The sequence below is a fragment of the Cydia splendana genome, chromosome 12 (genome assembly GCF_910591565.1).
Source record: "Cydia splendana chromosome 12, ilCydSple1.2, whole genome shotgun sequence".
NCBI lineage: Eukaryota > Metazoa > Arthropoda > Insecta > Lepidoptera > Tortricidae > Cydia > Cydia splendana.
The window spans coordinates 853,786-879,520 of NC_085971.1; the positions used below are offsets into that span (position 1 = coordinate 853,786).

The 25,735-nt window shown below is 37.1% G+C and overlaps 1 long non-coding RNA gene across 1 annotated transcript in view; it reads left to right on the forward strand.

Annotated features, from left to right (window-relative positions):
- The first annotated feature begins 8,725 nt into the window (after positions 1-8,725).
- The window catches only part of LOC134795333 (uncharacterized), a 313,715-nt gene continuing 296,705 nt past the window's right edge, over positions 8,726-25,735 (forward strand). The window contains exon 1 of the long non-coding RNA XR_010144802.1: positions 8,726-9,266. This is a non-coding gene — a long non-coding RNA (uncharacterized LOC134795333). The remainder of the gene's footprint in view (positions 9,267-25,735) is intronic.

Genomic DNA, 25,735 nt, shown 5'->3' on the forward strand with positions numbered 1-25,735 from the left:
GTATCGAGTACTCCAGGGCGCATATCAATTTAAAGACGGCATAAGTGAAATACTTGTTTCGAATATGACAAATGCTCCTGTAACTCTGAAAAAAGGCACCTTGTTAAGTCGAGCTTTTCCGTTTAAGGAAGTCAATATGGTCGATGTACGACGAATCACTGGGAATAATAATAAAACTTTACCTCCGATTAACATAGACGAAATACAAGTGGGCCCGAATATAAACAACGAAACCAAGGTAAAGTTACATAGCTTGCTACAAAAATATCGGGAATGTTTCGCGAACTCACTAGACGAAATTGGTTGTGCTCCTAAAGAATTCGAGATGAAAATAGATCTGAAGGACGATAAACCGATTGCTTATCGACCATATAGGCTTTCTCATTCTGAAAGAGTTAAGGTTAGGGAAACTATCTCAGATCTTCTTAAAAATGACATAATCAGGGAGTCTAGCTCGGACTATGCCAGTCCAATATTAATGGTTAGGAAGAAAAATGGAGACCAGAGATTGTGCGTTGATTATAGGGCATTAAATGCAAAAACTGTTAAAGATAGGTATCCACTCCCTATTATTGAGGACCAAGTAGGAAACCTTAGTGGAAACAAGTACTTCTCTACCTTAGACATGGCATCAGGCTATTACCAGGTACCACTATCTGAAGGAAGCAAACACTTATCAGCTTTCGTCACCCCGGACGGCCACTACGAATTTAATCGTATGCCGTTCGGGTTAGCTAATGCACCTGCAGTGTTCCAGAAGATGGTAAATAAAATATTAGGCGCAAGTCGGTTCGAGTCCGTACTTGCATACATGGATGACTTGCTTATTCCAACCACAACGCTGAGCGAAGGCTTTGAAAAACTTGAGCAAGTATTGAAGTTGATAAAGGAATATGGTCTTACCTTAAAGCTTTCGAAGTGTCGCTTTTTCTCCACGTCAATTGAATATCTTGGGTACGAAGTTTCGGAACAAGGTATCCAACCAAGTCGGCACAAGACTACTGCGATTGAACAATTTCCAACGCCTAGAAATATACACGAAACAAGGCAATTCCTTGGATTGGCCAGCTATTTTAGAAAATTTGTAAAAGGGTTTGGTGAAATGGCACGTCCTCTAACTACACTTTTAAAGAAAGGTTCTGACTGGAGATGGACTGATGCAGAAGAGAACGCCTTCTCAAGTCTAAAGAATGTACTGTGTAGTAGACCGGTATTGGCTCTTTACGATCATACAGCCCAGACCGAGTTACACACAGATGCAAGTTCTCTTGGGATTGGAGGAATACTTATGCAACGGCAAAAAGGTACAAATGAACTCAAACCTGTGGCGTATTTTAGCCGTCAGACCTCTCCGGAAGAAAAAGTTTACCATTCCTACGAACTGGAAACTCTAGCAGTGGTTTGTTCACTGAGGAAGTTTAGAGTATATTTACTGGGTCGTCCATTCAAAATTTTTACAGATTGTCAAGCTCTCCGTCTGACCCTAACCAAGAAAGATCTCGTACCGCGGATAGCAAGATGGCTTTTACAGATGGGAGAGTACGATTATGAAATAGAGTACCGTCCAGGTGACCGCATGATGCACGTCGATGCATTAAGTCGAAACCCTGTGGAAGTCCCCAACGACGATTGTAACCCCGAAAATGTTATTTCTGTTCTCCGCATTGAACAAAGTGATTGGCTGGTTACATTGCAATTAGGTGATTCGGATACAAGTAGAATAATCAAAACGTTAAAACCTGAGATGGACGAAGAATACGTGGATATAAAGAAACATTACGTACTTAAGAATAATGTACTATACCGAAAAGTAAGAGATCATGATGAGGATACTTTGAAACTGGTAATACCCAAAGGAGCAAGGTGGCAGATATGTCGTCTCAACCACGATGAAGTGGGACATTTTGGCATTAACAAGACTCTTGAGCGTATACAAAGTCAATATTGGTTTCCCAAAATGGCCCGCTTTGTAAAAAAATACGTGAGTGCGTGCCTTGAATGTGCATACAACAAGGACAACAAAAAACCAGGAAAAAAAGGACACATCTATCCCATTGAGAAAATGAGTGTTCCCTTTCAAACGATCCACATTGATCACCTTGGACCTTTCCTTAAGAGTAAACGACAAAATGTTTATATCCTAACTGTGGTTGACGGTTTTTCGAAATATGTTTTTGTAAGACCGGTGAAGAACACCAAAAGCAATACAACAATAAAAACTTTGGAAAACATATTCCAGGACTTTGGTACACCAGAACGTATTATATCTGACAGGGGAACAGCGTTTACGTCTGGTCAGTTTAAACAATTTTGTGCTGAAAGACATATCAAACATGTTCTTAATGCTGTCGCTTGTCCACGTGCCAATGGACAAGCGGAACGCGTTAATCAGGTAATCTTAAATGCATTAGCAGCACAAAATTCGTTACAAAATGAAAAAGACTGGGATTTAGCTGTCCCAAAGGTGCAGTTTGGTATTAACAGTACAGTAAATGCCACAACAGGAAAAACTCCTTCAGAGGTACTTTTCGGCATGAGACTAAAAGGTATCCCTGATAGCATGTTTAGAGAACTTGTTGCCGAGACTAACGGGCATCAAGACTTACTTGAATTAAGAAAAGAAATCAAGGTTACAATTGATGAAAGACAAGATAAAATGAAAAAGTCACATGATTCGAAAACAAAACCTGCGGACCAGTATAAAGTTGGCGACTTGGTTAAAATAACAAAAATTTCTTTTGCGGAAAATCCAGGTCAAAGCAAAAAACTTTTACCCAAATTCATAGGTCCATACAAAATTACTAAGATATTAGGTAATGACAGGTACGAAATCACTAATATCCCTGGTTTCATAAAGTCAAAGAAATACTGTTCTGTAGTCTCAGCTGACCGAATGAGACCATGGATTAATGTTAAAGCCCTCAATGTTATGACTGACAATGACGATAGCAGTTCTGACTCAGATTCTACTTAGGTTAATTATGTCCGATTTGAAGTATACTGTCATATGTTTGTGTATAATTGTAGAATCTCTGTAATAAGCGTACATAGCTTTAATTAAGATAAACTATCAGTAAAATGGCCTAATGTCATGATTGCAAGTGATTGCTTATAAATCTTATAATGTACCTATCTCTAATTATTTATTAATGTACTGTTGAACAATAATGTTATTAATGTTATAAAAACAAAAATAATAATATGAAATTTAGTTACTTCATTCGTTTTATTGTATAATGCATTGCATTCCTATGATATTTTCTTGGTTTTATTTTTACGTGCGCCGGAGTCTGCACGTAGTCTGATGGCCGAATGTCATGATTTTTGTATTTACATTGAATTTAAGCAAACGCGTTTATGATTTGTTGTGAACGCAGTGTTATTATAAATACGATTAAAAAGGCAACACCCAACAGATTATCATCATACGTTTTGAACGCACCAATAATTGATATTATACTGGCAACACTGAACTTTTCATGAATATGATTGGGTCAAACTTACCAATGGGACTGTTGCTAAGCTCTGATTGGTCAGGTTTGACAGTTAGTATCAACCAATCAGCAATGATAATTTGCCCGCCATTTTTTAGTCATGGCGGTTAGGAGGTTTGGTGTCGTGGAGGCATTCTTGGGAGAACCATCAAGCGGTACAGTCAAGGAGAAGTAGAGTTATACAACACTAGTACCAGACATAACTATCACTATCATTACACCTTATAAAGCAAAGTCCCCCGCCGCGTCTGTCTGTGTGTATGTATGTTCGAATTCAAAAACTATTGAACGGATTTTCATGCGGTTTTCATTTATCAATAGAATGATTCTTGAGGAAGGTTTAAATGTATATTTTTGTAAAGGTTTTGTGTAACCCGTGCGAAGCTGGGGCGGGTCGCTAGTATAATAATAGTACATAAAACAGTTAAAATGAGACTCAAAGACAAAATTGGTTAATAACCACTACTTTAAAATCATACCGTACTTATATTTAAAAATATTTCTTTTTTCAATACCTACTCGACGTGTTGTAAGAACGTGAGGCGTAAATTCGTTCGTTATTTACTGGTGATTTATTTCCGACAATTCAATTTGGCATCGATTCAGCCGAGATTTATTAGCAACGTGATTAAAGACACTCCCATACATTGGGTAGGTAAGTACCTACTTACCCTATAATTGAAAATTCATGTTATGATGTTTACGTAACTGGAATTTAAATCCAAAGTGCCTATTAATAATTAATATCTGAAGAATGATACATTTTTGTTTAAGTACCTAAATGAAATATTCGCATAGAAAAATCTTCCAGAGAACTGAATATTCATTTTCTGCACCGAGTATTTCCTTCGCTTATAATACATGCCTTGATTCTTATTCATGCATTAATATTTCATACTTTAATAGGTTATTTGCATGAGTGAAGATGGAATTCTCTCTTGTATTTCATTGGTAATAAAAAGGACGTGTTATATTTTGATATTGTATGTACCTAGTTTGATATAAGAAAACGGAATATTTTTGTCACTTTTCATGCTCGTAAAGTTGGTGTTTTAGTCGCGCGGAGCGACAAAAAGTTGCTCTTTTTGCTCTAGTACATAAAGAAAAATAAAACACAAAAAACCTAAATATAAAACATAATTATTTATTCATCTTTACAAATTCTGGTTAATTATGCACAATATATTAATTAAATAATGAACTATACTCGTACAGGTATAGAATTTGAAAGAGTAAGGCATGCCTTTCCTGTAGTTGGCCTGATTCCTACACTTAGGCCGACTTGCACCATTCCACTAACCCGGGGTTAGCCGGTTAAACCTGGAGTTACCATGGTTACCAGTACAATTTGGCACTGGGTTAATGGTTTAACCGCTTAACTCCGGGTTAGTGGGATGGTGCAAGTGGACCTCAGGCGTTGCCTGTTCCGTAGGAAACCAGCTTACGTCCGAGTTACAACTACGAGTATAAGAGTGTGTTACGATTAACAGAAATTGACAGGAACGATTGAGAGAAAGGGCATTCAATATAGAACATACCTCAAAACCGGTATTCAAATCCGGTATTAGCCCTAAATACCGGTATTAATATTTATATTTTTATTCTTTTTAACCCCTTTTTGTTTGTTGGAATTAGCGTTTCATATAATGCACAAAATTGTCTTGGACCTAGTAATTAGTTTCAATGATTAAAATTAAAAATGATTTTTGGACGGAATCGCAGTTTGTGCCGTTATTTCATATTATTATATAAAACGAAATTAAAAAATCCAATCCCTGGAATTTCGATATTTCCGGGTAGCAACATCGATTTTGAAATTTGTCAAATTCAATCACGCTTGTTTCCATGCTTGTTAGTCAAATACTTTAATACGTAAGAAACGTCCATTAGGTACAAGAATAAATACTCGGACTCTGATAATCATTTTTGTAAATGATTAATGAATAATTAATTGAGTATTTAACAGTAGACACGTGTACCTAATTGCTGTATTTGATGAATTGATGAGGAAAACGTAATAAGAATAATATGTACATATTTTGCATTAGTGTTAACGCTCAGTAGCCTATAAAATTCCTGACTTATCTCAATAAGTGAAATGTAATATTTCTTTTGAGACAAATAAAAATATCTTTAACCCGAAAACGTGATATTTATGATAAAGAAGATTCAAACTAGACTGGCAATATAATACATTAATCATTTCTTATTTAATTTTGTAAATCTGGGGTCGGAACAGAGTCTATTAAATAAATAATACTGCCAGCCGCCCCCGTACAACGCCGTGAGAATCGTCAATGAAGTAAATTACCTTCATAAAACCATCCTATACGAATACGTCTACCATCAGTTTTGACATTGACATATACGCTCACGTCTACGTAACTTAACTTTATATGCATCTCGCTCGTACTCGCATATTAGTGCAAGCGAGATGTACAGAAAGTAAATTACGTAGACGTGAACGTTATGTCAATGTCAACCTGGTGGTAGACGTACTGATAAGTTTATGCATAAAATACTATTTATTCATTTTAGTTAGTGGCGTATTAAAACTGCCACCTTATTGCTATTTATAGTTTTAAAATAAGAATATCTTAGTATGCCTAAAATGCTTTAATTACACTTTTTTGATTATAACAGTGGCCAGGAAAGTCAGATTTTAGTTAAAGATCTTATAAAAACACTAGGTTACAGATGTGATAAGTGTATAGAAAAAAAATAAATAATCCAAAGGTCCGGGACCCCATGGTCCCGAGATATGTCATTCGCTTGCCCTTATGAATGGGTCATTTGGGTTCGGCGCAGCATGTTTTTTTCTTCCATATCTCTCTCTCGCCCGTCATCTCATCATTCACTTGCGTTCGTTTCATATCATCTCTCACACAGTCCAACCACCTTTTCCTCGGTTTTCCTCTCCCGTTAATTCCCTCCACATTCATTCGTAATACCTTTCTCGTCACACGACTTTCATCCCTCCGCATCACATGCCCATACCACGCTAGGCGATTCGCTCTTACTTTTTTCTACTATGGGTGCAACTTTCAGGCTTCCTCTTATATACTCATTCCTTATCCTATCCATTCTTGTCACACCACACTAGATATGAGCGCCGATAGGCATTTAGCCGGCGGCGGCGCGCCGGTCAAAATCGGTCGGCGGCGGCGGCGAATCGGCGGCGTGGCCTTGAAACACCTTTGATTAATGAAAAACGAATTCAAACCAAAATTTTACCCGTTAACATGTTTTTGCTGTAAGGAAGTTATAAAATAAGTGCATTTTTCAATTTCAAGCAAAATTTATTCAATAAAGGTACGAAAAAAGTTTTATAAAGTATGAACAGTATCGCGCGCATCAGAGGCGGTCTTAATCTTGGCGAGGCCCTGGCCGGAAGATCTTTGCGAGGCCCTTATCTTTTGTGCTTAGTAAAAAGTAGCGGATTGACTGTATCAGGGAAACGTCTGGTCGACAGTCCAAAGAGCCGAAGTGAGGAAAATCAAGCTCCGTCATTAACCAATTACGACCCAAAAAACAGATTTATGTCAAAAAGTGAGGTCCAGGGCCGAGCTCCACCTAACACCGAAGACCTGTTTCCGACGCCTTCCCATGCGAGGCCAGAAGCTGCAGGTAATGCCAAGTGTGAGCTTGGCCGACGGCCGAATGCCCGGAGCGCCGATTACGGCGCGCCTCTGTGCGAGGCCGAAGGCCAAGCTGCAAGAGAGCAGAGCTTGGAATTGAACTATAGGTCCAGTGTAAGCAAGTCCGAAGGCCGATAAAGACCGAGGCCATAGTGTTAAAGACCTGGAGCTTTCCTGCAGGTGCATTGGTGCGAGGTTAAAGGCCGTGCTGCAGTGAAGCTAAGATCGGAGAAGATCTAATGACCAAGCATTTATTTTAAAAGTGAGGCCGAAAGTTAGGCTCCAAACAGGGCCGAAAATTTGGAGGTTCAGATAGCGTTTTACTTCTATGCGAGCGATGCGAGGCCAAAGATTGGGCTGCGAGAAAGCAAAGCTTGAAATTTGAACAATGGCCAAGCTTATATGAGACCAGATTCCGTTTCCGAGGCCCTTCCGTGATTCCGTGCGAAGCCAACGGCCGGACCTTTGGGCGTGAAAACACTTAATATCTGAAATTAACCCCTTTTAAAGACATTCAATCCATGCTTGCAATGATTAAATTCGCGGTGAATGACGGATGAGCACGCAGAGAAGATGGCCGATGGGGTCGAAAAGTGCTCGAGTGGAGACCATGGACTAGCAAGCGCAGCGTAGGTCGTCCACCCACAAGATGGACAGACGACCGTATTAATGTCGCCGGAAGACGCTGGATGCGGGTCGCTTCCAACCGGTACGTATGGAGGTCCAAGGGGGAGGCCTATGTTCAGCAGTGGACGTCTTATGGCCGAGATGATGACGGATGAGCTAGCCAGCTGGCTTTAGTCATTTCGTTGCCCTAACAGTACTAGCGCGGTTACCAAACAGAAAAGTTTGAATTTACCATCAATATTTTTTAATTATATGGACCTATAATTATTTATTTATTTATTATACTATAAGTTACAACTTACAATACCTTTTGAATGTCTATAAGCTATTCAGACTGGCGCTGTTAAAGATCTAAACTAAATAAAATATATATTTCTGATTCTGAAAGTAGTACTATCTAAGTTATCTAACAAGGTCACGCCGATGCCACGCCGATAGCGCAGCGTCGGCGGCGGCGGCGGCGCGCCGGCGCGGCGCTCATATCTACACTAGATATGTGCGCCGATGGCAAAATCATCGGCGGCGGCGTCTGATGGTTTTTTGACCGGCGGCGGCGGCGTGATCGGCGTGAAATCGGCGTGGCATAGATAGATAGATAGATAGATTTATTTATTGGTACTGATCATACACTGTCAACATGGGTTAATATTTACAATTTACAATGAGATTCAAGTGAATTACAATTAATGATTTCATAGTAGGTATATAAAAATTTCAATTAGATATCAATTCAAAAAATAATAATACGATAATAATCAAGTCCGTACAATAAAAATTACAATAAATTAAAATTAAAACAATAATAATGCATTAAAAACAATAAATTTATAGTAATAATAATGTCAATGTGCCCACAGGGCAGCTTGTGGCGAGCTGTTGGGGAGTAACGACCCCACGGACCCGAGTGCTCCCGAGAGTCGGTCAGGGTCTCCGTCTCCACGCTGTCTTCGTCGGTCGGTGTGGACCCCAAGGGGACCCGCAGGACTCTCAGCTCTGGCTTGCCTTCATTGGCCGTCCAGAGAGGAGTCGCTAGAGCTATATGCTCCAGGGGTGGAAGTGAAAGATGCATAAGACGCGAGTTGGCACAGTGGCTGGTAACAGCCACTGGGTAGAAAGCGGCGCACACCTCTCGACACCCCTGAGCCGCTCACACCGATGTTGCTCCTGGTCGTCTTTACGACGGCAGTTTCAGGGGCCCATCTAGTCAGCGGCGAGTCACCGCCTGCCTCGATGACGGTGTTAACATTGTTATGGCAGGTGTCCGGACCTCTTTACAATAGCCCAGTTTAATTGTCCACCCAAACTTCAATCCATAGACCGGTATACTGTTCATTTTTTCTACAATAGTCCCAATGCCTGCTGCGACCGGTTCATGGGTGTCTATTGTTGCGCCTGTGAACGGGTTCCAGCAGGCGTTCTACATGACATTAAAGCTCTCCAAGGGGCCTCTACGTGTTGGATCTATATCCCCACGCAAGCCTATCAAAAGACCGGGATTTATAGGCCCGTGAAACCCGAAATGTCAATGTCAATTATGTATTTTTTATAGGTATTTTTATTCATCAAAGAACTCGTTTACTGTGTAGTAAGCCTTCATTAGACAATATATTTTCAGCTTGTTTATGAATTGGCGTTCGGTGGCAACGTCTTTAATTGCCTCAGGAATCTTATTATAGACTTTAGCACCCATTATCTTGATAGACTTGCCGGTTTTCTGTAGCCTGTGTGCGGGGACAGCCAGCCCAGGTTTCCTCCTTGCGGAGTAGCTCCTTACTACGGGGAATTCATCTGGGTTCTTTCTCACGTACTTACCCACCTCAAAAATATAGAGTGAAGGCACTGTCAAGACTCTGAGGTGAATGAAGAGCTGTCTGGCTGTCTCATCCGGAGGAACTCCGCATATTAGGCGGATCACTTTCTTTTGCAGCAGAAATGGCCTGTCTCTGTCAGCTGCTAAGCCCCATAAGTCTATGCCTCTGGTGAGGTGCGTGTGGAAGTAGGCATAGTATGCCGTCATTAGGTTTCGCTGTGTTAGCATCCGCTTTAGACGGGATATATCATAGTAGGCGGAGTTCAGTTTCATGCATAAGGCGTCTATGTGCTCTCCCCATTGTAAACCTTTATCAAACGTGAAACCGACATAACGACCATGGTGCATAGGTTCAATTCGATCACCATTGATATTGACATCCAGCGTCGACTGCGTTACACAGCTGAGTGAAAAATGGATTAGGTTCGTTTTTCCTATATTCAGTTGCATGGCATTGACGTCAAACCAATACAAACATAATTTTTGATACTGCATGAGAACGTGGCTGTAGAAACTCTACATTAAAGCCTTCTGAGTTTTTACTAGGCTATCCAAAACATATTATGTGTGTCTTCTCTAAATTATTGCCGAAAATTATATCCCATCATGTCACTTGGCAACCATTTATTAGTTTTATTACCAATACCAACCTAACGATTAGCAACGGTTTGTTTAAATATTAAAATAAGAAGGATACTTTAAAACACTACATTTTAGGCAGTATTTTTACTTACTTTGTAAGCAGAATACAAATAAAACACAAAAAAAAATCTTTATATGTTAAGTCTTAAATCTATATTGACTTTTCCCAGCCGCTGTCGCCTCACCTAGGATTTGTTACGAAATAATGATAAACTACATACTTTACATTTGTCTGAACTGAAGTTTAACAAAAATGTTAGAATAAAGATGGCATCGTTTTCGAAAGTAAACGTCTCTGGCAGGTTGATTCGCTCAACAGAATGTCTTTGAAGTGTCCCGTTTTATGGAATATTAAGGTCTACTTTGTTTTCTTTACTGCTAGCTTAGATCACTAGCTTGCATCATCAGATACTTGGTGATTTAAGTTCCTATAAGTAGGTATAATTGTTTAGGTATAGCTCATTACGAAGCTTTAACCTGACTTTTATAATTTAGATTGAAATATATATTGTTAAGTAAAAGATAATTAAAGCTGATAATCACCATAAAATGACTAAGAATTGATCGTGTGTAATTTTAAACGAAATTGTATATTGTGTGATAAATAAATCAAATCATATCTATCATATGATGACCCTTATGCGTGTCACCAGCATCATACGAGAAATCATAAAATACGCAAATATAATCGTGGTGACAGCTTGCTGGAGATTCTAAGAAGAAAATAGCATGTTTATGTCTTAGGATATGAACCTGTTATTTTCTTGACTTTAGTTCACTGATTAAATTCACAATCAAGAGACTATTGGTGTAAAACAAAATGCGTTCTACAAAAAAGCTGTGCGATAAAATATCAAATAAAAACATGAGATCCAGAAACTAGATCTTGTTTAAATTAACGCTAAATCGTTATCACGGCTAACACCGCAACGACAAAATTGATGCCAATTTGGTTCACTGGCAAATAATAAGCGAAAAAGCATAAGGATCTTTAAATTATACCTCTGACACTATCTACTCACTACGCAACATGGAATAAGACACGATAGGTATCAAAATTTCCCACGCCGATTATACGCCGGTCAAATTTATCGGCGGCGGCGGCGTGGAAAAATCGTCGGCGGCGGCGGCGCGGCGGCGCGGCGCACATGTCTAATCTACACCACACATACATCTTAATATTCTCATTTCCGCTGGTTCCGAGATATGTAAAGACATAAAAAAAAGGCACGCGGGGAATGTGGTGTTGAGTGGAGGTCGTTTGTCTTGTATATTTACTAGTCTCTGATACAATCTAGTACTGCTTCTCGGTACTATAGTCGCACCAATAAAAGTCTGCAGCGGATTTGATAGCCCACGCAGTGTCAGTGTTATTTATACGTCATAATTTCATAGAAGTTTGACGTTTATAATGGCTGCTATTTAACTGATCACCAGATTTAGTAACATTTAATACCAAAAAAATCTATTTTACCACCCTAAAATCATGAATGATCACCAAAATTATAACACCATTTTAATGTGAAATGATTACCAATTTTATTACATTTTACTATCCTTTTAAAGGAAATGACACCAAACTAATCATTATTAACCCAAAAATAGTCAATGATTACCAAATTTCAAACCCCATTTTAATGTGAAATGATAACCAAATGTTTACATCTTGCTATCCTATTAAAGAAAATGACACCAAAATAATCATTGTAAACCCAAAAATAGTAAATGACCACCAAAATTAGAACTCCATTTTAATGTAAAATGATAACCAAATTTTTAATTCTTGCTATCCTATTAAAGCAAATGGCTCCAAAATAATTATTGTAAACGCAAAAATAGTAAATGAGCACAAAAATTGTAACCACATTTTAATTAAAATGTGCAAACATTTAATATATCGTTATCCTATTAAATTAATTAATCCACTTCGTCACCTTTTTCTAGTAGCATTTTATTTCTGCAAGGGTCGCAGTTCAAACCTAACCTAACCCACTTTTCTAGTAACATTTCGTTTCTGTATGGGTCGCAGTTCAAACCTAACCTAACCCACTTTTCTAGTAGCATTTCTTTTCTGTAAGGGTCGCAGTTCAAACCTAACCTAACTCACTTTTCTAGTAGCGTTTCGTATCTGTATGGGTAGCAGTTGAAACTTAACCTAACCTACTTTTCTAGTACCATTTCGTTTCTGTAAGGGTCGCAGTGCTAACCTAACCTAACCCACGTAACTGATAACAGTTTAACTTACTTTTCTAGTAGCATAACGAAATGCTACTAGAAAAGTAGATTAGGTTAGGTAGGTATGCGGTGCGGGCTACGGGGGGTTGAGCGGGAGGGGCTAGTAATTTTGGCATCAGTTTACTTTATTTGGTAATATGTATACATTTTTTGGTAATCATAGTGGTTTATTTAGGTGAAAATATCGCATTAATTTGGTCTTCAAGATTTGGTGATCATTAATGATTTTTGGTGATCATTCAATATATTTGGTATTTGAATACAATTTGAAGTGCAGTCGTAATTAAAGTGGTGGTACTTTTGTATTTTAGGCCTTATTTTTTTGGTGTTCAGTAATTTTTTTTGGTAAGCATGATTTTTTTATTTAGGGTACCAAAGTATTTTTTGGTGGTCATTATATTTGTAGCCGTTTTTTATAATGACACTGCGTGGGCTATCAAAATCGCTGCAGACTTTTTACGGTCTAACTATAAAATTGTTAGAGATATAGGTAGTGCATAATTGTTTCCCATCGTATTTTCTTCTCGGAAACGTTTATATTTGTCATGCTACTTCAGTCAACGTCAGTACTTTTTGTGCCGAGACTGACTGAAATAGCAAGACACGTTCATACGTTTCCGTGAAAATACAATGGAAAATAATTATGCACTACTTTTGTACAATAGGGAAATCAGATAGGGATATTTTGTAGGTATATTCCTAACCAAAACAAGAAACAAAGAGATTCATTACGAAGAAGTTCTAGCAATTTGTTTAACCAACATTCCTTGGACAGACTTGGGTTTGCTTTTAATCCATCTCTGTCGAGAAAATCTGGGGCACTAAAGAATACTGTAATTAATACTAGCGGTCCCGGCGAACTTCGTACCGTCACTCATTGAATGTCATAATTTCCGTGCCCGTACAATCTAGAAAACGATATCTATGATATTTTTTACGAAAAACTTTCACGAAAAAGTACCTTAAGGACAGCATTATTTTTGTAAATTTCTTTTTCCTTTTTTTACAATATTTGAATAGAGTCCTAGTCGGACAGAGACCAACAAGCGGAAAATCATTAAAATTGTTTTATGGTCAAAGTTTTTCCCCTAAAAATGGTTTTTATGGTGCGATCATCACTAACACTTATAGAAAGAAAAGAACTCAGTTCCTAATATCAAAAGCGGTAGTATTCGAAAAGATATCTGATATGTTTTGGATTAAAGCAATCTCGGAATAATCCAATAAAATATTTCCTCGAAAAACAGGTAAAATCCATAAACATCTGTCAATCGAGATCAAAATGTATTCAATAAATCCTGGCTCAGATTACGTCAAAAATACATCACTCAATGCTGCTCAATGCTCTGTCACGAAATTCATCACTCACTGCTATGTGAAGGGTGTCATTAAAACAGTAATTCTAGGGGAAAACGGTAACCTAAATAGCAATGTACAAATTGCAGAACATTCTCAAAAATTCAGTAACATTCTCGGAAATTTCCGGAAACTTACACGAGAATTTAAATTAAATTTCCAATGAGAACATTCCCTATGAAAATTATCAAAAAATGAACTATTAGTATTATTTTAATAAACTCGTAAATAAGACAGTCAGTTAAAATAATTGATAACGGCGGTGTCCAGCGACTTACTGAATATTTTTTATGGTTCGTAAAATTTAAGTTCTGAGAACATTCCGTATGGAAAATTTCGCAACTTTGGAAACTTCTCCTTGGTGCATTGCTAAACCTAAATATGTTTCAAATTGAAAAAATACATTTTCCGTGAAAAGTATAATTTCATTGAAAACTGTTAGTTTTCAGCGCAAACATACATGTTGTGCGTAATTATATTATGAATTCTGGCATTTTACGTTTACATTTTAATAAAAAAAAAAATCTTTTTAAGTTTAATGAAATTTGGTATGGAGATAGTTTGAGGCCCGAAGAAGGACATATGGTACTTTTAATCAACAATCATCATAATTTCACGCAGATGAAGTAGGGGGCAGGAGCTAGCGCTATATAACTCGTGCCGTTTATTTCAATGGTACATAAATATTATTTAAGGTATGTCCATTTACCCTGGAGCCACTAAATATGAGGCTGAGGTAAATATAAATCCGTATCAGATTGCGGCATGTCAAGGGTACAGCTGACATCTGTCAAATCGGAAACTGGGGCGCGGTTTACATCGCAATATTATGTAACGGGCTATGTTTGAATATAATCTTGTGTATTTGTTTTCGTGCGGTAAAGTGGAAATGTCATTTCACTCATTTCTCACTATAGTCTGTTTTTTTTAACTATGAATTTCTGCCTATGGAAAATGTTTGGACTTAAAAACAGATTATAGCCTCAATAATTATGTACCTACTCATAAAATGATTTTGAAATAATTATTTTTAATTAAAACGCCAAATCCATCAAAATGACAAAGTTCAATTTATAATAATTATGCTACTGAAAATTAAGCCACAAACGCAAACCAGTAATTAGTAATCACTGTCTATGTATAATTTATGATGGCATTGCGTTATGAATATCATTAATATTATAATCATAAACTCGAGGGAAATACGTGACATGTTTTCAAAAAGGGATTTTGCATTTTTGGAGCTGATGTGCGACAGGTGCTAAAAATACTGCGTGTGATATATTTTTATATAATTAAAAATTCAAAAATCTATTCTGTAAGTAGGCCTTAACCCTTCAAGTGGCGGTCAACCCGTGAATAGTCGATGCAAAAACCAGTAAACTGTCATCCACCAGTGAGTGGTTAATGAGGTGTTGACGTATTTAGAGGTGAAATTGAACGCATTCAAGTATAGTTACGCTCTTCTAGCGCCCAAAATTAGGTAGCGAGTTAGAGAAGGATAGCATACCATAAGAAACACAAAAACACTTGGTATACAATTTGTTGGTGAGGACCATTGATTCGGGAGCGACCGCCTAGCCCGAGGTCGGTCTCGTTTTGAGGTTGTTTTGTAAAAGAAATTGTATCTTAGGTCTTTTTTATTGATTTAATCTTAAAGATAAAAGTCTTCCTTTGATTATTAAATAGCAATTACCTCCAATAATCAATTAGTTTTATGGTGGTAGTCATTTTTAACAAGGAAGCTGGAAAACTGTCATTCTTCTGGAGTTTGATTACGTCTGGCCAAATGTATAAACATTAGAATAATTTAATTGCTATATTCAAATAGCCTATATAACGCTGATTCTAACAATATGTGACTTAATATACTTTCAAACGTAGAAAAGCTTAAATCGACGATTTTGTAAAATTTTCTTAATCTGCGCTGACCACCCACCGGGGCCCCGCCACTTGATTACTTTTCGCGTTTTCGGTGGCGCCACTTGAAGGGTTAAGGGCCCTTTCACAAGTCAATACATCATTTACTTACAGTGAAATGAAAATACATAGCAACAACACAACAGCCAATACCTGAGTAAACAGACACTAAATTATAGTACTTGCCTAATTTTAACAACTAATCATGTAGAAAAAACAATAATTATATTATACTTCTAGTCCACTGATTTGAGATGCATACGAGAATTGGAAATAAAAAGCGCAAAAATCTCGTAGCATAAAGGTGACAGTCCATTTCCAACGACAGCAGCACTACCATTCATTTTACTATGGAAATTGACAATAACACCGACGCGTTCGTACTAGTAGTGCAGGTGCGGTCAGAAATGGATTGTTACCCTTACGAGCGAATCTCAAGAAAACGCTGTCATTTAAGTGACTTTTTCCTGAGTTCCTGACCCATCTGGCAATTTTCGCCTAGGGATCATGTCTTATGCAAAGCCAAGCGGCAGGATTGCTCTATTAAATATGAATCGCTCCCGAAACTTCCCCGTGTCTTGGCAGGTAGACCCACTTATACATTCACTGCAGTTGGCTTATAAGATAATAAACAGTTCACTAAAGTACTATTCAAGTGGATTCCTGTGAATAAAATATGGAGAGCTGTCGAAAGTTTCCCGTCTTCACTTCCACTTCAAGTACCTACCTTTTAAGTAATATTTCATGCATAAAATAATAATGATTTACCTATCCTATTACATTATAATGTGTTGATATGTAAAATACATATATTCCATCAATAAAAGATGGAATGATTGATATTGGTGCGAGTGGAATGAATTTTATAGATGAGATGGAATTTTAACATTCAAATGGCGCTCCTAGCGTTTTTGTCAGGAAACAAAGCTCGATTTTAATTAAGACTATTATAGGTTTGAACTAACTTTGATACCGCTATTTTCTCTTAAAGTAAGGTCAATGTGGCTAATTCCGTCATAGAGACTATTCCGTCCACGAGCGTATATTTATTTGATTTTCAATCGTAAGAAAAAAAATCATTTGCTTTTGATTGCTGAAACTAAAAGCAATCGCTGCCTTGTCGACGAAATTATCAATGTTGTTCGTTGTTCGAGAAAAACGCTAGTGGACGGAGTAGGCCCTATGACGGAATTAGCCACATTAACCTTAGTTGGATAATAATTGGTATAGTATAAATGGGTGAGGCTAATTCAGATTTAACAGTTTGTTACGGTTTTGAACTTGTTTTGATACCTCCTTGACTATCACTCACATTGATTGGTGCATGCCAATCACAATGAAAATCGTGCGTGAAATAGGCACCGACACGAAACCATCGTCGAGGTCGTATCATAACTAATTGTTACATCAGAATCGACACCGTAAGTGATTCTGCTCGTAGTGAGTGTAAGATTTAGCTAATGTACCTGAGCGGCCGGTGATCGTCTAAGAATGAGTACTCCATTAGGCCTCTATGGGCCTAATGTAGCGGATAAAAGAACTAGAATCTGCTGATGATAGTTCTCATTTGTTGAATTTTATGACCAATTAGAACTACGTGCTATTTGATTGTGACCCCTATTATGAAGTTGAAGGTGCTTTGAATCAAGATTAAGGGCTAAGTTGCTCCTTACTCTTTAAGAATAAATTTTTATATACATACAGTGCGACATAAAATAGTAGAAAATAAATAATTAGGAACTAAATAAAATCCTATACTAAATTGTTGCCATGTTTATAAGCATTTTATGTCAAAAATGTGACATATACGTAGGAGACGGCATCCTCAATAATTTTCTAAAATTTTTGGTCGGACTAAGCCCGGGGTATGAAAATGTATGTTTCGGGAATAAATTTCGCATCTCTTAGCAACGGCTGCATGGAAATGTTATTTATTCAATCGACGTGATTATATGCTTTTTGTATTCAATATCAACAAAAACAAATGTAATAGGTATGCGGATACAATAATAATAATAATATGCGGATAAAGATGTCTTGATCTTAAATTTTATAATGTATTTTATCAGACTTTAATATTGGTAAAGTATGAAAAACCTTTTATTCTGGGTGGAACTTCGAGCAACACGGAAGGGAGGCGGCATTCGCACTATTTCCCCTCTGCCGAGGTACAAGATTAGCGCGTCAATCTAATCTAGCGCGGGTAATAAAACTAGTTGCACTTGGATTTTTCACTAGACCGAGTCCAGACGCGCGCGTGAACACTGCTGCACAAAAATGCCTGTTTGCTCGGTTTTTTGTTATAAAAAGAGGTCGGGGACATCAAATTTACAAAAAGAAAGTGTTACATTTCACATGTAATATTTTTTTTTACATATCATACGTTTAATTACATTCAAACACAATTATTATATTTTAGTCTCATATAATTGTTGGATTTATCGATTTTGCTCGCTCAGTTCAAATTGCGGATCGGTCGAGCGACAAATCCGACTTCTCATCTCTCAGAATACAACAACATACTTCAACGAAAATGTGTTAGTGTGCGTGTTGTGACACTTGTCACTCGTCCGTACACAAAAAGAGATCGAGGTTTGCAAGATTTGTCTTTGACGTGTGTCATTTTCTATGTATTTGTGTCGTCATTACAGATTGGATTTTGTATGTAAGTGTGTGAGAAGTGCGACTGTGTGCACCTTTCCCCCCGCGAAAAATGGCAGAAAGATTTGTACGGTGAGATATCGCTTGGGCCCCTCCCTTCCGATGTGTCGGAAGCCGGTGTTGCTCGAAGGGGTGGAATAAGGAAGAAAAAAAAATGTATGTAAATTTCCGTTGAGTTACGAAAACTCGAAATGTTTTCATAACTCAGAGATAGATTTTTTAGAACGTACGGTGAAATTGAACCAGGAATCCAAATTTTATCGGAATCTGACAAAAAAAACACAATCAATTAAAATCATCCAATTTATAAACATGAGCTAGACCATAACAGATGAATTCATAGAAATCTCTTCAAGAAGAAGATAGGTCGTGCTAGGTAATTTATCAATTCTCGCACTGAGACCAGCAAAAAACGTAGTCCATTGAATCTAAGAAAAATCACTTGAAGAAAATCAGTAAAGTGAATCAAGGTTCGCTGGGCTAGCGACAATGCCGACAATAAATATACTATAATGGTTTCTAAGAAAGCTGTTTGGGTAAAAGCTTTCAACTCTTTAAAGGTTTGAGAGTGAATTAAGTTTTAAGTACTTATTGGAATATTTTTTTAAAAAAACAAGTGCGAGTCGGACTCGCCCACCGAGGGTTCCGCACTTTTTTTGAATTTGTTATTACAGGCGGCAACAGAAATACATCTGTGAAAATTTCAAATTTCACGGTGACAATGGATTCTTAGTAATAGGGTCCCGTTTTTACCCTTTGGGCCCGGAACCCTAAAAACGTACTTTTCTGGGTCGAATATCGTTTGGGAAAAAGGGTAGTAGGTATCATCATTCAAGTACTGAGATTTTAATTAAGCTATACTATGTAAGAAGTAGAAAGTAAGAACATTTAATTACTACACCACTGTACCACTTGTACACAGAAAAGAAGCATAACCTTAGGTTATATCTCGTTCGACAGTTCGTTTTTTATTACGTAAAATATGTGTAGATGTTTTCCGGAACTATAGCACATTAATTTATTTAGAAATGTAACTTTTATGTAATAAAAATACAGTAAACAAACCTTTCTTTTATATTTTTTAAATGAAAATCAAGCAAAAAGGACTTGAAGGAACTGTCAAAAATATCATCATTCGACGCAACAGTTATAATGGTTAACGTTTGTGATTCTCTAATAAATTTGCATCAGATTAGGTACCTTAAGTAGGTACAAAAAGTAGGTACTTTATTCGTTGTCAATCTAAATACAACTTGACAATGAATAAAGAGAACCTTTACGAGGTAGTGTGCTGAAAACATTTTTCAGCCCACTTATAACTTGTAACTAAATGTCAATGGTTTGTTAATATCAACGTGTAGCACATCATTCAACAGAAAAATAGAGATATTATGGAAAAGATCCACCGTAAGATTGGTCTCAAACTGAAAATAAACGATGAAATAAATCAAGAGTAACAATAAATTTAATAAGAGTGTATAAACACGTCATTGCCGAGTTGTTTGCAGCTTTAAAAACAAGCATAGGTACCGTTTTTTATGAGTCAAATGATACCATTGCATCTGTGAGCTTACTTTTTCACGCAATAAAATTTCCGCAACATTTAAAAGTCAATTCTACCAGCCAAGATGAGGAAACAACTCAAAATTAACCTCACCACACTCTTGTGGATAAAATGCACTTTCTTATCAGTTTTTGACGAATTAAGAGAGCCTTTAAGAGCTATGGTGTGGTAAAAATAAACTTTTGCATATTTAAAAGTAGTCGTACAGTCTACACCAGATCAAATATAAGGTAAGCCGGAAACATTGACCTGTTTTAAATTAATGCACTTTGTATAAGCCAAATCCAAAAGGTGGTAAGTTATACTAATACAATCTACTTATAACCTTTTAAGTCTAGCTACTACAGGTAGAGTTTTCGACCCGCATCCGACTCGCCAGACAAATGATAACGGAATCAAAAAGAAGTATGTGACAGTAAAAAGTTTAGGTTACTAGAAGACTTTTGAAAGTAAAGTACCTACAGTCGACAACAAAAGCTTGTTTTGATAAAAACGTATGACCTATTTCAATATGTATACTCTGAAATAAGCCCAAAAATTGCGCATGAGAAAAATAATACGATCCCCCGCTATTCATATTTATTTGTAAACATCCGAGCACTTAAAACGTGTTTACACAATACGGTCTTGTTTATACAACACGGCACTTAAAAGTTCGTTTTAGTTTTTCACAATGAATCAGTTTGTGTCATACATGTCACGATTATTTTATTTCAAAATTGGGCTCTATGGCAAAGTGAATAAAGTTAAAATTTCATTGAAATATTTCAGTAAATACGCAATTAAAAAAAAAATCCAGTGGAAATGGACTATTTTCGAAAGAATTAAGGAAAGATGAAGTAAGTTGTGTGAAGTTAGTGCGTGTGTAGAAAACAGGTCAATCAAAATCATAATGGAAATACGTGTAAAACATTTTTAACGTGGTTTGTGTATTAAAAAAAGTGAAAGGATTTTGAATAAGTAGGTACAAAATTTTTACATGGTAACTTTTATGTCAGTCTACCTACATGCGACTAAATAATATGTCTGACAAAGTCATGTAACCAAATGTGACCTTAAACTAACTTCTAAGAATATTTGCCTGCTTAACATTCCCATGTCCCTTGAAATATTACACCTTTTATAGCAAAGTATCCACTTAAAACTGTGAAGTTTTGATAGGTATGAGTAATAAACTAAGCTCAAAATCGTCAAATACTCTAAACACTTTTTTCTCGTCCGTTGGGCAAATTATAATGATGAATGCGTGGGTCTGCCAGGCATTGAAGTAACCTATCTAGAAACCTACTGGTCTTCAAAAAATATAACAAGAGGGAATTATTTGTGCTTTCGTATTTTTCCAAATTAATAGCGCAAGCGGTGGTGGCCGAGTGGATATGACGTCCGACTTTCATTCCGGAGGTCGCGGGTTCGGGTCAAACAGATCACTGTGTTATGTCTTTCCTGTAGACATACACAAGAGTTAAGGGCTATAAAGGTTAATTTTCTTATTTAACTCTTAGTGTGTTATCGCGAACAGTACATTTTTCTCTCCTGTGGGCAATAGTTAACAGCTTGTGGGTATGTAAGCAATGATTTTATCATAGTTCTCTAAATAAAAAGAGGACCTTTTCACGTGGATAAGGGTTAAATAAGAAAATTAACCTTTATAGCCCTTAACTCTTGTGTATGTCTACAGGAAAGACATAACACAGTGATCTGTTTGACCCGTTCATATCCTGGCTCGTAAAAATGAGTTTTTTAGAACTGATGGACGAAATATTATTTGATATTTACCACTAGCTTTTCGGTAAAGGAAAACATCGTGAGGAAACCTGCATACATCTGAGAAGAAATTCTAAGGTTATGTGAAGTCCCCAATCCGCATTGGGCTAGCGTGGGGACTATAGCCCAATTCCTCTAGCCCATGAGAGGAGGCCTGTGCCCAGCAGTGGGACGTATATAGGCTGAATTATTTATTGATTTTATAGCGCACAGTTATGTTTATTTGTGTTTCTGTAGATCTGATGATCGCTGTAAATCAATTCAATATATTTATATGTAACAACATAAAGTTAGAGAGAACCTAAGTAGGACAATTAATTTCCAACGTTCGCAAGATTATCCGACCATGTCGCCATTAGTTAGAATTGACATATCTTGAACAGTTACAGTAGTGAGAATTCAAGCTTAACTATTCAAACAATGCCGCGGTAAAATAATTGAAACAGTAAAGTAACTTCTATACGAGATTAAGTCGCAATTTAATCCGCTTGATAGCAAATGGTAACTTACAAGAGACTGCAACTTTTGAGGTATTAGGATAAATGGCCGCTCTTTAGGGCCATTTATTTGGTAAGATACTCTATATTCGAATCAAAAATCACCTGGGATCTTCGACCCCGAGGGTCTAAAATAAATAAGCCTGCCAAAACACGATCGCGTAGTTTTAAATTTATAATAAAATTTGAAGTGTTAACTCTTTCAAACCTTCAAACCTTAACTTTTTATGAAATCAAATTATGAAAAACTTATAACATTCTTTTCCAATTAGTGGCAACTAGTGGTCCGTAGATAAATAAATATAGGTACCTTAAAAAGTTAAGTAAGTATCATATATATCTGCTATATTTTAAAATACACTTACTTAACTTTGAACTAAAAACTGACTGCCATGCCGCACAAAGATATTGACAACGAACGTGTAGCGCTATGCTGCCCACTACAGATTAAATTTAGTACACATTGCGCGAGAATACGGCCCGATAAACAACTGAATGAGTTTTCCAAAGTCTGTTACGGTTATTGTGGGTGTAGGCCTCATGATCATACATGTATGCTCATGATCTTGTAGCAAAGTAGCTGATGAGTTAATAAACTGGTAGCAGTATTTAGACTAGTTGTACAATTTGCTCAGTCCATCGTACAGCGGATATTGGCCAGCAGATTGATGCTCCAATGTCGGTGTGGTGTGACGTGTCAATAGTTCGTAATTGCTTTGATGTCTTATATTTGCTCTGTGTATTACTGTGGCGCCACCTTGCGGATGTTCGGTTGGCATCTGATCCAAACGTTTAGTAGATGGCGCTTCATTTTCTTCTACATAGTTCTTATTATATTAAAAAATATTTCCCTTATGTAAAATACATTCAGCTTATCTCTCACAAGCCCCTTACGCTAAAATAAGAAATTAGTGGTTTTGATTTAACCAAAATGTACGCATTTAACCGATTTGCAAGACCAAAGTGATCGCATAACTCCGTGAACAAAGTTTTGTACGGAGTACTAAATACTGCATCCATACTGTTGAAAACGTTTTCAATCGATAAGCATTAAATTTTATTTCCTGAATCTGCGTTGACATAACAGTTCATAGATTATCTCAAGTGTGTGGTAGATAGTATTGAGACTATGAGACGTACATGTAGATAACACGCGTGATAACAAAATATTGTTACATTTTGGTAAACACAGCCGTTGCACGAGGTCCGAGGTTCATTGTCCAATCCGATATGCCACATACACACACACGTACACCTACTTTACTATCTTACTTTTTTACCGAACCCTAATTAACCACGAGAAGTAGAAGGTTTCTACTTCTTCAAAGTTATATAATTAAAACCTTAATAAAATGTACCTAAATTGTTAAACTATCGTATTGTCTACAGAAAAGACGCCAGTTTTACCAAACGTTTATGACCCACACCACGGTGGTGGCAACGATACAAGATTCTCTTTTACTTCAGAACCCTAATAATAAAACAATCGGTACCATGCATATATTTAATATCATTTGACTCATATTTATTACTTCTAATGGGCAATATATTTCGGTGAAAATTAGCGGTTACAACAGTAATTCCAGTGTAAACTTTTAACTGATTGGGCCATAAATAAGGATGTGTTCGGATTCGCGGTGTTAGAACGGATAAAGTGGAATTTATGGGCGCTAATGTAGATTACTAGAATGCCATCATTTTATGGTCTTCATCAGCAGTAAAATGCATGTTTCGTAAGCTAATCCATGTGTTTAAAGTTTGTTAATAATGTGCATTACATAATTACATCAAATGCTTATAATATTAGGTAATAAACGCAAATTATAAACACATGGCGGTGTAATAAATAATTCTTTATTTACATACAATATATATACAGTGGTACTACTAAACGAAATTAATAACTAGCTTAAATCTAAAATAGGCCCTTGAGGCATTGTACCAAGGATGCTGGCGGCATTTCCTCGCTGTATCGCAATGCTGATACGTTGTGCGAGGTAGCCGCCAGCTCTTCGGTCACCAGTTACGTCAACCAGACGGTTCGCGATTTCTGCGAACAACTTATGCGCGCTGGGACCCCATGGACCTAGAGTTTCAACACCAGTGGCGGTGTTCAGTTTTAATAGTTTCCTCCTGAATACCACATCCGTTTATCTTTATAATAATTATTACCTATTCATGTCTTAATGGTTATTTATTTTGATACCGTACATATAACCGTGTAGGTAGTAGCTTTGCCCGGTAGGGTGAAAGTCGCCCATCCAATATACACCTATGTGAAGAACGTAATGGGCATATGACAATAGTTGATCGCAGGTAAAAGATAAAAGAACTTTACTGTTCCACTCATAGACGACCTATTGAATTTTCCCTTATTATTTATTACGAACTACGAATAGATAACATAAAGCGACATCGTAATTTCGTAAGAGCATCTTGTTTCGCTGCCCGACCACCTGTTGGTAGCGTTTTCATGGTACTGTGACGTAAGCGAGGAAACTGGGCGTCTTGGTAGTTCCACAGAGTTAACATAGGTGGCGCTGAAATTAGTTTTCCAGGAAAACTGTTTGGTGTATAGCTTCGAGCAACACGGAAGGGAGGCGGCATTCGCACTATTTCCCCTCTGCCGAGGTACAAGATTAGCGCATCAATCTAATCTAGCGCGGGTAATAAAACTAGTTGCACTTGGATTTTTCACTAGACCGAGTCCAGACGCGCGCGTGAACACTGCTGCACAAAAATGCCTGTTTGCTCGGTTTTTTGTTATAAAAAGAGGTCGGGGACATCAAATTTACAAAAAGAAAGTGTTACATTTCACATGTAATATTTTTTTTACATATCATACGTTTAATTACATTCAAACACAATTATTATATTTTAGTCTCATGTAATTGTTGGATTTATCGATTTTGCTCGCTCAGTACAAATTGCGGATCGGTCGAGCGACAAATCCGACTTCTCATCTCTCAGAATACAATTACGTACTTCAACGAAAATGTGTTAGTGTGCGTGTTGTGACACTTGTCACTCGTCCGTACACAAAAAGAGATCGAGGTTTGCAAGATTTGTCTTTGACGTGTGTCATTTTTTATGTATTTGTGTCGTCATTACAGATTGGATTTTGTATGTAAGTGTGTGAGAAGTGCGACTGTGTGCACCTTTCCCCCCGCGAAAAATGGCAGAAAGATTTGTACGGTGAGATATCGCTTGGGCCCCTCCCTTCCGATGTGTCGGAAGCCGGTGTTGCTCGAAGGTGTATAGTGAACATTTTCATGTTAGATTAACTAGATAATGTACAATTAAGTTTTATTTAATTAGTTTTAATTTATTTAGTAAACTACTTAATTTTAATAATAGTTTATAAGTTTTGTTATTGAATAAATCTTTTACCCCAGTTCTTTAGGCATTTAACTGATATAAAAAGGAGATTATCATCGATGTTTTTTAACTATCATCATTCATCATCTTCCTCGCGTTGCCCCGGCATTTTGCCACGGGTCATGGGAGCCTGGGGTCAGCTTGGCAAC